Genomic DNA, 12,702 nt, shown 5'->3' with positions numbered 1-12,702 from the left:
TAGGTGTTTTCTGGTGGAATTTTTGGGGTCACTTAAGTATACTATTATATCATCAGCAAATAGTGATACTGTTTGCAGGGCTTCTTCCTTTCCAAATTTTATCCCCTTGATCTCCTTTTGTGGTTTAATTGCTTTGTCTAGAACTTCAAGTACTATATTGAATAGATAGGGAGAGACTGGGCAACCATGTCTTTTAAGAGTAACTCTGGTTTCATAGAATGAATTAGGTAGTGTTTCTTCTGTTTTTATTTCATGAAATAGTTTCAGAAGTATTGGTATTAGCTCTTATTTGAAGATATGGTAGAATTCTGCGATAAAACCACATGGCCCTGGGCTTTTTCTGGTTAAGAGTATTTTGATGACTATTTCTATTTCCGTAGGGTTTATGGGACTGTTTAGATAGTTTATCTGATCTTGATTTAGCTTTGGTATGTGGTATCTTTCTAGAAAAATCATCCATTTCATGTAGATTTTCCAGTTGTGTAGAGCATAGGATTTTGTAGTAGGTTCTGATGATTTATTTTTAATTTCCTGTTTCTGTTACTATGTCTCCATTTTCATTTCTGATTTTGTTAATTTGAATACTGTCTCTGTGCCCTTTAGTTAGTTTGGCTAAGGGTTTATCTGTCTTGTTGATTTTCTCAAAGAACCAAGTTTTGGTTTTGTTGATTCTTTGTATTGCTCTCTCTGTTGTTTGTTTGTTTGTTTGTTTTTTGTTTTTCATTTTTCTTTTTCTTTTTCTTTTTTTTTTTTTTTGGGTTTTCGAGACAGGGTTTCTCTATAGCCCTGGCTGTCCTGGAACTCACTTTGTAGACCAGGCTGGCCTGGAACTCAGAAATCCACCTGCCTCTGCCTCCTGAGTGCTGGGATTAAAGGCGTGTGCCACCACACCCATCTCTCTGTTTCTAATTGGGTGATTTCAGCCCTAAGTTTGACTATTTCCTGCTGTCTACTCCTCTCAGGTATGTTTGCTTCTTTGTCTTCTAGAGCCTTCAGGTGTGTTGTTAAGTTGCTTATATGGGATCTCTTCAAATTCTTCATGAAGTCACTTATTGCTATGAATTTTCCTCTTAACATTGCTTTTATTCTGTCCCATAAGTTTGGGTATGATGTGTCTTCATTTTCACTGATTTCTACAAATTCTTTGTTTTTTTTTTTTTCTTTATTTCTTCCCTGACCAAGTTATCATTGAGCAGAGAGTTGTTATCGTTTCCATGAATATGTGGACTTTCTGTTGTTGTTGTCCGTGGTGATCTGATAGAATGCATGGGATTGTTTCAATCTTCTTGTATCTGTTAAGGCTTGTTTTATGTTTTGGTGAAGAGAGTGCAAAGAAAGTGATGTTTCATTCTTTGCAAATGGTAATGTTTATTACCATCTAGTCACCAATTGTAGGAGAAGCCTATTATACAGCAAATTTAGGGTAGCAGGGAGGTGGTTATAATTCAAAATAAATACTGCCAACAATTTTGTGACGTGACATAAGGCTTATGCTGCATGAAAGATCACTGAAATGTTTGCAATCTCTATTATAATTTATCTTTATATCATCTTAGTTATGTGATTGTTGGTTCTATTTTCATCACCTATGCTTCTGTCTTTGTTCATTGTAAACAGCTGTGACACTTTATGAAATCATGTAAGAGCTTGTTCCACTTTTTAAGGCAGCCATTTCTAAAAAGTCGTTCCAGTACATGTGTCAAGATCTCAACTCTAGAGTTCGTCATTGAACTTCAACCTGCAATATCTGAAAATGCTCCGTATCTATTAGGTTGAGAGATTCTTTTGAGGGTCTATAAGTAATTTAATGTTTCTCAGCATTTTCTTCACCACCAGTTTTAGAAGTTCAAGGCTACTCGCCTAGTTAGGGATCAGCATCAATTTCTGACTTTCTTCTTTTTGATTTCTTACCTAATATTATTGCTTCTGCAAGCTGACCTCTTTTAACTTTTCTTTTAGGGTTCTTGTTTCAATAAAGTCATTTTGTCTTTTTCATCAACCATGCTTTATCATTTTAGGTGTTAGATTTATCTTGAGTATTCAGGAAAGATTTTCGTATCTCATAAAGTTTCTGACTGCTGGACAATTCTCTTTTCTTTTTGACATTTGTAATGAGAGTTTAAAGCAGAGGACAATTTTCATTCCTAGTACTGCTGTGGGATTATATGACATACAGACAACAGATACACATCTGCCTTAATGAATCGAGATGTGACTGTGGAAATTTACATCTTTCTTTGTTTGCTCCAAATAAATAAGCCAATATAAAGGTTGCTTTCTCATTCCTAACCAACAAACAGCTGTTCCAGCAGTAGTTGGCACGAATTGGTATCCTTGCTGACATTTTTAGAGGCATAGCCAAAGGGTAAACGAACCTACAATTTAGCATAGACAATTTCCACGACAGGTGTGCCTACAAAAGAAGTTCAGGATCATTTGAGAGGATTTGTATAGGAAACACAACACAGCTGCTGAGACTTGTTAATGCTGAGGAAAGGCTCTTCTCTATCCTAAACAGTCAAATTGATCATTTTTAAGAGTCATACTCTATATTGAATGAATGGCAGCTCCTTTTAGAGAGAATAAAATAATAATATAATTAATAAATATAGTGTAATATAAAATGGGTTTGTGTTGCTACTACAAAATAGAAAAGCTCTTTCATTGCAGTGAGGTGAATTACCATGCCATACCTGTACCAGGAATATGAATGGAGCAATTCATGTGTAAAGATACCTTTAAAACATGAAGCTCTCTTTTGAAAGGAATATCATTTTTACAGTATAAGCAGGAAGGATTTTTCAACGATGAGTCTTTTTCTCAGAGTAATGTTGCATACAAACTGAAGATTGCCTCTTCTATTGAATTGCATAATGAAAAATCAATCAGTTTAATGGTTGACAAACTTTGACATTCCAATAAAAATGTTGCTGGTATTTTCATAAAGACCTGTAGGCAAAACGAGATTCCATGACTTTAATTTATGCAACAGCAAATGTCTGCCAAAACATTGTACAAATGACTGTATAATGAGGCAATAATAACCAAAGGAATCAAGGGAAAGGAAACAGAGGCCAAAATTCCTCTGAATATACAAATTAAAGAAATGTATCAACAAAACTGACCAGAGTAAAGAAAAAAGTTCCCCTACTCTTGTGCCAGTTGATTTTGTTTTGGAACAGAATTTTAGAAGTAATTTCCTACATTGTCTTGACTTTTACACATCTCCCCAAAAGAATTTATGACTTATTTACTTTCATTCTTTATTCTTGGCTATCCTGTATCTTAGATAAATAAGTTCACGTGTGATCTTTATGAATAAAGCCTCAAGGCAGCAAGAGAATTAGCAGAACTGTCAGTATTATTGTTCTTATGTAAAACCAATTGCTTTAATTCTGACAGTATGACCAAACTTGGTATATAAATTATTTGTAGTCTGATTGAGACTTTTCCTATTTTTCCAGAGCTACAAAAATATTAAAAAGTATTTACAAGGGAGAAACTAGAGAGGTGTCAATTGATCTAAGTTGAGAGGCTACATAAGGAGAGTGATGGAAAATAATTATGTTACTAATTGATTTTATTATGGAATTTGGTAGAAGAGATGATCTTTACCTTGCACAAAAATGTACAAACTGACTAGGGGCCAGAAGTATTCATGATATAGAACTTAAATAATTGAAGTGGAAGCAAAGAAGATTATAAGTAGAATGGTTGAATTCAAGATCTGGGAGGTAATTTAGTGAAAGTTGCTGTATAGAGGAAAATACCTAATAAAAATATTTTTTAAAAAAAGAATATAGCCATTAGAGTAGAGAAGGTAGAATAAAGGAAGAAATCTTTAAGGAAGCCAGAAGACCCTGTTGCTGAAGACATCATATACTTTAGTCACAGGACTTGGAGTTAATCAACTGAAACTGTCCTGGAAGCCTCTTCCCTGAGGACAGATCTTGTAATATAGGAAGGTTCTCTACAAGTTGCCAATGGATAAATGCAATCAATGGCCAACTGTAATAACTGGATAAAACTGTGAACAGCAATGACTAGCCTGCTAAGATAGCCTCAATGGTACAATACACATTTATCTTGAGGATAACCAACAGATATTTAATTTCATCTCAGACACTGAAAGGAAATTCATTCTTGGTACCATAAACCCAGCCAACCCTATGGGGATAAGGCTAAATATTTAGAGTAAATTTAGACATTATATTAGGAAAATGGTTGTAGTATATTCTCCTTCACTATCTGTAATATATTCAGCTATGCTGTTTAGGTTTTTGATACCAGAAGTGAATTCACTCCTATTGAGTGAGATGTAACTGCAATAGTATAAAGTTTTAGCTACCAATAAAAAACATCCTGAATTTCCATAATGGCTGTATTAAATTTTACTCCCAACAGCAATGTATAAGGATCCCCATGCCTCGGCATCCCCCCTAACATTTATTGATTTTGGATTCACTGATAACAGATTTATTGATGATAGCTATTCTTTTTTTTTTTTTTTTTTTGGTTTTTTGAGACAGGGTTTCTCTGTATAGCTCTGGCTGTCCTGGAACTCACTTTGTAGACCAGGCTGGCCTCAAACTCAGAAAACCGCCTGCCTCTGCCTCCCAAGTACTGGGATTAAAGGCGTGAGCCACCACTGCTCAGCAATGATAGCTATTCTGACAAGAGTGTGAGGTGGTATCTACAATTAGTTTCAATTTTCGCTTCACTGATGATAAGGGATGCTGAACATTAAAAATAAACTATCCATTTGTGTATCTTCTTTTGAAAGATGTCTGTTCATTCATCACCTCCACTTGGTGATTGGTAGAGATTTTATTGATGATTAATTGTTTTCGGTTCTTAATAAAATTTAGATATTAACACCTGTCAGAGATGTCACTGGCAAATATTTTCTTAGGCATATAACCATAGAACTCCATATCCCACCGAAGAGATACTTATATAATCATGTTTGTTGTTGTTTTAGTTAGCAGGAAATGGAATCAACACAAATATCTAACTGAAGAATGGCTAAAGATAATGCAGTACATACAAACACTGGGATTTTATTCAGCTGTAAATAAAATCTCAGAAAAATGGATGGAACAGAAAAATATAATAACAGAGGTGACTCAAATCTAGAAAGTCAAACACACATTTCCTGTCTCATATGTGGATGCTAGTGTGTAAAGTGTGTGTGTGTGTAAATGCTTACAGATATGGTTAAAGCCTAAAGGAAACCAAGAAAGGGTAAAAAAAATTAGGTGCTATAAAATGCAGATGGGTTACTAAGAGACACATGTCACATGGTAGAGAAGAGACTCAGGAGAGATTACAACAGTGGAAACAGGAAGGTATAAAGGTGAGGGGGATGAGAGGGGCAAAAAGAATCTACTAAACACACTTTGCTCAAAAATTTCACGATGATAATTTCTTGTCTATTAATCTAAAAGTTAAAAATAAATAAAGAAATCATTACTTTCATGATATCAGGGGTTAAAAAAGTCTCAAATGGATAGTACTAGTGGTTACATAGCACTGTAAAAATATTTACTACCATTGAAATACAAATTGTTGAAAAGGCAAATGTGTTATGTATTTTTGCCACAATATTTTTGAAAGCAAAATTAATTTAAATTTAAAATAAATAAGTAATGATCATAGATGATAATTTGGTAGAGATATGAAATTAGCAAGATACAGATGTGAAGCGACTTGCTGAAAGATTGCACCTATAAATCTAGATTTCCTGATTCTTTGATGAAGTATAGGAAGATGCAGGCAACTCTGGTTAGATGATCTGGGGGGAAAGAGTTTTCTGGAGGAAGCACTGCAATTTCTTGGGGAATCTTCTTTTATTAGATTATGACTTTCAAGTAAGGACAGTATTGAAAATTTGTTTTCTTTTATGGATTATCTTTCCCACCAAAACAAGTTTTAATCATATCTCTTCTACTTAACATCTGTGTAGTCCCAAGGGTATACTTTTTCGCATTTTCTTTGTCTTTAAGACGTAGTAACACATATTAATTCACACTTTGCTGAATACATTGAGACATTTTACATACACTGATCATATGCATCCACCCAGCTCCTAAGCTATAGCTAAGCTGCTGAAGCATAGTTTCTGAACTGTAATATTACAGCAATGAGACCTATCTGGAGAAACCACGAGACTCGGCAATTACATGGTTACGTGCTTAGTACATTGCTATGGTCTTGACTCCTGTAATTACTCTTGTGACAGTCATTATTATTATCCTTGTCTTCTATCTAAAAACTTCAGTAGTTTGAAAGGTCTGGGGATTATGAAGTTAAAACACAGAGGGCATTGGAAATAAATTGCTCAAAGTTTTGATTTGTCCCATTTTGATCTATTTACATAATTTGTGGAGAAAGAATCCTCTAGAGAAAGTTTAGAAGATATTAAATAATATAAAGTTAAAGGCTTGCGATTTCATTTAATTGAAGATTCTATTATGGGAAAATAGGTAAACAGTGTTTATTAATATTAATTACATCAAATCTGAGTAGATATTATTTTTTCAATAAGAACTGAAATTTCATGGGTGGAAAGTATAAATTTTAAATAAACACATTTTATAAAAATAATTGACACATGATTTTAATCCTAGTAAAAACAATGGCTATTATTTTTCTGCCGTCTAATTTTTAAGCATGCATGAAAAACTTTTAATGAACATTGAGCCAAATTCCCTATACCAATTGTGGCAATTTCAAATAGAAATATCTCCTATATCCTTATGCATTTGAACAGTTGGTCCCCAGTTGGTGGTGCTGTTTGGCAAGGATATGAACTCTTTAGGAAGTGGAGCCCTACTAGAGGCTAATGTCAGTGGGATGGATTTTGATAATTTATAGCCTTCTCCTGCTTTCTGTTTTCTCTGTTTTGCTTCCTGTGTTTTGATGAAAATGTGACAAGCCAGCTTCCTGTTCCTGCCACTATTTTTTCCTGCCTGCCGTCATACCCCCTCCACCACAATGGTCTCTATCCTAGTGGACGTACAAGCTAAAATAAACCCTTTCTTCCCTAAGTTGCATTTTTTCAGAGTATTTTATCACAGTGACAGAAAAGTAACTTATACTGACATAAAAGTGAATTGTTTTAATTTGAAAAAACTTTTAAAGAATATTTGCATGACAATAAGCAGCAGGTTATATTATTATTTTTAAAGAATATAGAACTATTGTATGAAAGCACTGCATTTTATTCAGTCTTCCTTATTGTTGGACATTTAGTTTATTTCCATATTATATTATCAAAATAGCAAATATCTTAATTATCTCCACCAGCAATTATTTCGGTGTTGTGGATAAAATTTTAGGAAAAGTTACTTGAATCAAAGGCTAAAATGTTAAGAGATATATATGCATAAATGCAAATATGTACACAAACACATAGGAAAAGAAGAGAAGGATCATTAGAATACTTGGATTTAATAATGAATGGGTTAGAATTTGAGCACCTAGAATTTGTGGTTAAGTTTTTTAACTTGTATGTATGGTTATTGCCTTATCTATCCTAATAAGAATAAATAACATTGTGTTACATAATTTAGTGCATAAAATACATTTGAACCATTCAAAAGAGTGTGAAGGCATATTTAAGTTTTTATTGACACATTTTAATATATTCAAACTATTCTTAGATAAAAGCTATAAAAACTACTGCCATAAGTGGTTTTATAAGTTAGGGTGCGGTTCCTTCCTAACTCTGAATTATGGTAACATAGCAAAATATAATGAACAAACTCAGATAAGTGCAAACATAACAAAAAAGCATATTTTATGGAAGAGAACATTAGACTAAGCTTAATCCATGATATTTATAAGTTAAAGGTTCTGATAGGAGAAATTAATTGGTCACTTCTTGAATGATGTGGGACAAATGATACCAGTGAACAAACATTTTCTCAATAGCTCTATTCTCTAATTAAAGTTGGTGCCCTTTCAACCTCTTTTGGTGGCAATAACAATGAAAACCGTAGAGAAAAACCCCCTTGATGTGCTCCTAGGTTTATTTGTATCACTTTCTGACTATAATCTGAGTTCTCACATGTCTTAATCCCTATTCTGTTGCTGTAAAGAGACACCATGACCAAAGAAACACTTATAAAAAGAAAGCATTTTACCGAGGTCTTGCTTGTTTATAGTTTCAGAGGTTTAGTCCATTATCATCATGAAAGAGAGCATGATGACACACAGGAAGGTACGGTGTAACTGAAAAAGTCACTGAGATGAGTCATCCTCATCTACAAATGCAGATTGAGAGTGAGTGCCTGGGCCTGGCATGGGCTTTTGAAACCTCAGAGTCCATCATCAGTGATACACTTTCTTCAATCAAGGCCACACCTACCCCAACAAGGACATACTTCCTAAACTTTCAAATCATATCAAACAGTTCACTCCCTGGTGACTAAGCATTCAAATATGTGAGCCTATAGCGGCTCATTCTTATTTAAACCACCACACCATGTAAAAATTTTCTATAATACCCATGCTCCAATGAGTAACTCTCTATCCACAGTTGTGCAAAGAACCTTCACTAAACTCAGTGGGACGGACACACACACACACACACACACACACACACACACACACACAGAGAGAGAGAGAGAGAGAGAGAGAGAGAGAGAGAGAGAGAGAGAGAGAGAGAGAGAGAGGAAACTTGTTGGGAAAACAAAGAGGTCAACAGGAACCAGAGGGAGATAACAGAGAGTAATGGGAGTGTTTCTGGCTAAAGAAAATATTCTATACACATGTGAAATCATCAAAGAATAAAACAGAATACACCAATTAATGGATTTAATTATTGTAGCCCATGTAACAGATTATTTTAGGTAAAAATTAGTAATTTGTATTTTGTTTTGTATGTCAGCATTCTTTTGAATTTGATGAGCATTCCAAGATCTTTGAATTACTGTCAAGACTGAGTTTCTGGGCCCGAAATGCAATGTGAACTTAACAAAGATTTTCCTCATTGTTCTCTCCACTTCCAAAGCTATGTCCTAAAGACAGGATTTTCCAGAAATTAGTATTATAAAAGTAACAAAATAAACATATTTCCAATTTATTATAGATTACATCTATGTTCTGAGTTCCTAAGCTTCCAAAATCTGAAAATATTTTTTTCATCAAAAATTTTAATCTGCTCTACGTTTAAAAGTCTATATTCCAACATAAAATACAATTCTCTTTTCTCTTTCTTCTTTTACTTCAATGACACTTTCTTGCGGGGCCTGTAATTCCATAAAGCTCCTGAGGTCCCCTGCGTCCTGGGAAGTGACATTGCATAGCATTTGAGCTACTGCATGTCACTTGGACAAGAACAAAGAGAAATGCTCTTCACTGAACTCCAATATTGCTTTAGATCACTGGAGGAATGCCTGTTTCTCATATAATGCATATTGACTTTGCTGACATTTCTATGACATTCTTATAATTCATTTTTCCTATGTCATATTTTCAGTATTTACCAGTATCTTATTTTGACCTCTCATTGATTAAATACTCTCTATTTCCCCTCCTATTAAGAAAAATATAAATGCTAATTTCATAGAGACCATATAGACTTTTCTAAATGTTCTAGCATAGAAAGTGCAGCTGTATCAATACCTTTAGTTATATTGATACCAGTGGTAATTTTCTGCAAAAAAAGGCATCTTCTTTGACTGAAAATGGCTCTAGGGGGAGAGATGGCATGAAGAAGAGGGTTTAATAAATCGGTCCTACTAATCAATGAAATGAAAAATGTGATAATGATAAATGTGATCTTCCAATTCAAACGAAGCTTTACTTGTGAAAAATATTTGAGATGATGACATCAGTAAAAATCAAAACATTTTATTCCTAGTCAAAATGACATATGCACAGGTTAATACACCTGAACACACACACAAACACACACACCCTACAACCTGGGGATATATTTCTATTAATCAAGTGCTTTTCTAGCAAGCACAAAAGCTCTGAATTCAATTCCCAAGCCAACATGAAAGAAATGAGAGGCTGGAGAGATGACTTGTTAGATAAACTTTTTTCTAAACAAGCATGGTGACCCATGCTTGAATCATAGCACCAAGGTAAAACTCTGGCACAACAGTGAACATTTTTATTACCAACATGGGAAGGGTGGAGAAGATTGGATACTGTAAACTTGCTGGTTAGCAATTGTAACTGAAATGGTGAACTACATGATCAGTGAGAGACAATCTCAAAAATATGATGGGTGGATGGACTGATGAGGTGGCTCACTGGGTTCAGGAACTTGTTACCAAGCCTGATGACTTGAGTATGAGCCCCAGACCTACAGGGTAGAAGGAAAGAAACAACTTCCACAAGCTATCTTCTAATTCCCAAAAGTTTGTTGTAGACTGTGGTGCACATGCCCTCAGCACCCACCGGAACTTTAATAGAGTGTCACATGCCTGTAATCACAGCATTTCAGAGGTAAAGCAGAGTAATCAGAACTTTCAGGTCATCTGGCACTATAGAATAAGTTTATGAATAGCCTGGGCTACATAAGATCATCTCTCAACAAACAAACAAGCAATAGATATAGTTCATTCTGGAATATACTTTAAAACTAAATTTCATTAATTTTAAATAGGTTATGTATACCTGTGGCATATTATCCAAAATGAAGTGTCTCTTTCACCTAGACACCCAGATTCTTTTATCAGAGGCAACTGTGACATAGTCTCCATGTATTTCCTGACATATTTCATATATATTTTTATTCTTTCATTCAAATTGTGAGAATGTATAGTATATTACTTCTTAAATCTAACAAGGGTTATTAAATATTAGTAGGGATATGTATATGTTTGTGGTTGTGTTATAATCTTTCTGTGCATTTATATCTGTGTTTATAGATTATTTGGTTAGGTAATTTTATATTCATTGAAAATTACCTTAGCATCTTTTGTTAAAAATTTTCTGATTTCCTCTAAACAATAGTTCCTTTAACTTGATAGTACCCTGCCATTATTTGTTTCTTGTATAGTTCTGATAAGAAGGCTAGGCTGATTCTGTGACAGGCTTCAAACTGACAGTTAAGGAGACTAGGCTTAAATCTGTTTCCAAGAACTGGGCAATTCCGAGCAAGTCCAGGCCTCAGAAGCTGCCCCACCACCTGGCCTGGGGCAAAGACAATGGGTCAACAGCATTTTCCAGACTTCCTCAGCAAGTTTCCAGCCCTCACACTCCCATAATGGAATGTTCATAGAGATGGACCCAACAGATTAACCTAGAGGTCAACTATCCTGGAAATGTCTAATGTGCTTTAAATTAGGCCTGCAAGCTTACTTGAGTGTCTCTATGTCTTGGTAATGGGGAGTCACCTGCATGGTAGACTTCTGCAGAATAAAAGACTCTTTGCATTTATATACTATTTGAATCTGGTGTATCATTCTTCTGTGAACCATGGACCCTTACACTGATATACCAAACATATGCATCATGCACAAGAAATATTTTTTCTGAAGAAGGGTACAGAAAGAGAAGAAGAAACATTTCAAACCACAATCTAGATATGATGCTTCGAGGAGAAGAAAGATAAGGAAGATAGTTTGGGTGATAAGACTTTTCTAGTGCAGCTCATTTCCAAGAATGCTGCAACTTAACCAAGGCATGGTCTTCAAGCCTTAGTCTGCTATGGATAGTGTCTTGGGCATCTTAAGAACTCTTATATTTCTACAATGCTTAGTTTGGGGGCTTGGGACAGCTCACAGGAATTGTCCTCATGAAGAATGAACTAGTGCAACCCATAGATGCACAGCTTGGTTCATCAGCTACCCATGCTTTGCTTTTTTGCTTTTCTTCTCTTTTCTTCTCTTTTCTTCTCTTTTCTTTTCTTTTCTTTTCTTTTCTTTTCTTTTCTTTTCTTTCCTTTCCTTTCCTTTCCTTTCTTTTCCTTTCCTTTCCTTTCTATTTTTTAGCATAACTTCTTAAAAAGTATTTATTTATTTATTTTATGTATATGAGCACCTTGTCGCTGTCTTCAGACACACCAGAAGAGGGCATCAGTTTTTATTATAGAAGGTTGTGAGCCATCATGTGAATTGAACTCAGGACCTCTGGAAGGGCAGTCAGGGCTCTCAACCACTGAGCCATCTCTCCAGTGCTTAGTATAGCTTTTTGTGTTCGTTTAGTATATTTCAGGAGACATAGTTACATACTTTGTTGTTATTTTTTTTCAAAATTGATCCATCATGTAGCTCTGGCTGTCCTGTAACTCACTCTGTAAACCAGGCTGGTATTGAACTTACAGAGATCAGCTTGCCTCTGCTTCCCAAGTGCTGGAATTAAATGCTTGGGTCAAACTCACATTTACATACTTAATTTTTAAGAAAGCTACCCTAAAACAATACTTGGCTGGGCCTGTAATTCCACCACTTGGAAGGCTAATGATGATTGCCTGAGGTTTTAGGTAGCCATGCTTTTCATACCAGATTAGCTGAGTGGAATATTTCTATTGGTTGTGGCTCCTTACTAATATTCCAAATTGCACCATTGCAAGAGGCTTTAAACAATTCATTTTCATTTCATTTTCTCTTGACACTCTAGTAAGGTTTGACACTTACTAGCTGATCTAACACAAAACAAAACAACACAATGAATTTCCTGGTACTCATCTTCACAATTGGTAAAATATGAGAGAGAATAACTAGCCTACCAATTTAAATA

At 34.8% G+C, this 12,702-nt stretch overlaps 1 long non-coding RNA gene across 1 annotated transcript in view; it reads left to right on the top strand.

Annotated features, from left to right (window-relative positions):
• The first annotated feature begins 899 nt into the window (after nucleotides 1–899).
• Nucleotides 900–12,702, top strand: part of Gm14936 (predicted gene 14936) — a 28,891-nt gene continuing 17,088 nt past the window's right edge. Inside the window, exon 1 of the long non-coding RNA NR_166839.1 lies at nucleotides 900–962. This is a non-coding gene — a long non-coding RNA (predicted gene 14936). The remainder of the gene's footprint in view (nucleotides 963–12,702) is intronic.

This window comes from Mus musculus, chromosome X (assembly GCF_000001635.26).
Source record: "Mus musculus strain C57BL/6J chromosome X, GRCm38.p6 C57BL/6J".
NCBI lineage: Eukaryota > Metazoa > Chordata > Mammalia > Rodentia > Muridae > Mus > Mus musculus.
Note: the sequence above shows the minus strand (reverse complement) of the source record. Positions and strands in the feature narration are given on the sequence as shown.